This window comes from Tarenaya hassleriana, unplaced genomic scaffold (genome assembly GCF_000463585.1).
Source record: "Tarenaya hassleriana unplaced genomic scaffold, ASM46358v1 Cleome1, whole genome shotgun sequence".
Classification (NCBI taxonomy): Eukaryota; Viridiplantae; Streptophyta; class Magnoliopsida; order Brassicales; family Cleomaceae; genus Tarenaya; species Tarenaya hassleriana.
In genome coordinates this window covers 20,042-21,176 of record NW_010960187.1, presented here as the reverse complement: position 1 = coordinate 21,176, position 1,135 = coordinate 20,042, and positions in this window count along the sequence as shown.

Below are 1,135 nucleotides of genomic sequence, written 5' to 3'. Positions count from 1 at the left end.
CACCGTCGGACCAAGGGAGCGGACCGAGAGAGAAGGATCGGTCTGGTCCGGGGCTGACCAGTCCTGGTCCGCCGGACCAGACTTGTTCTCTCTCGGGCCGACGGACCAAAAATGACGGAGCGGACCAGGGGAAGAAGGAGACCTGGTCCGGCTGACCAGAATACGGTTCGCCGGACCAGACTCAGGAAACTTAGAAAAAAATGGGCTTCGACCGGGAAGGAGAAAACGACCCTCGGGGTTGACCCGGGCCCGACCAGACGTAACCGTGGGCGAACCAAACTATCAACGGAGGGCAGGCTTCGCGATTGGGATCAATCGGAACAAGTTCGTTAAAACGTTGCGCGACGTGGCGAGATGTGAGATATCAAACTACGAGTGATCGTTGTGTGATTGCTTACGGGTAGAGTTGTATGGCGTTGAACGGTATCCCGGTAGGGACCGGATACCGTGATACGCGTGGTTGTATCATGGGGATATTGCACGTTGTGTGCCATGTGTGTAGCTTGCTCGTGCGTACGAGTTAAGCGTGATTGTGTTTGTGGATGGTTGTGGACTCAACCATCAAACGTCATGGACTTGACGGGCGTTTGAGACGCATTTTTGTCGTGTGTGACACGACGGCCAACGTCATGGACTTGACGGGCGTGGACTCGCCCCTAGTCATGGATTTGACTAGGGTATATGGCTGGACCCTGTGGTGGACTCCACAGGGATATGATTGTATTTCCGTTGTGTCGTGGACTCGACATCGGTAGTCACGAGAGTGACGGGCGCAGGAGACGCGCACGATCGCATGTGATGCGATGGCCAACGTCACGCGGGTGACGGGCGTGGATTCGCTCCTGGTCATGGATTTGACCAGGGTATATGGCTAAGCCTTATGGTGGATTCCATACGGGCGTGTTTGTGTTTGCTATTGATGTGCTACTGTGTGTTACTTATTGCATGTGTTTTCATGGAAATGTCGACTGTACCGTTCTCGTTGGGAACGGGATTTCCGGGTTCAACCCGGGCTACTCACTAAGCAGTTGTGCTTAGCCCTCGTGGTTTACATTTTTTTCAGATCACGAGGATTACGCCTAGCGCATCCGGCAGACGACGACCTGAGAGAGGCAACATCATGTACGGGATTTAC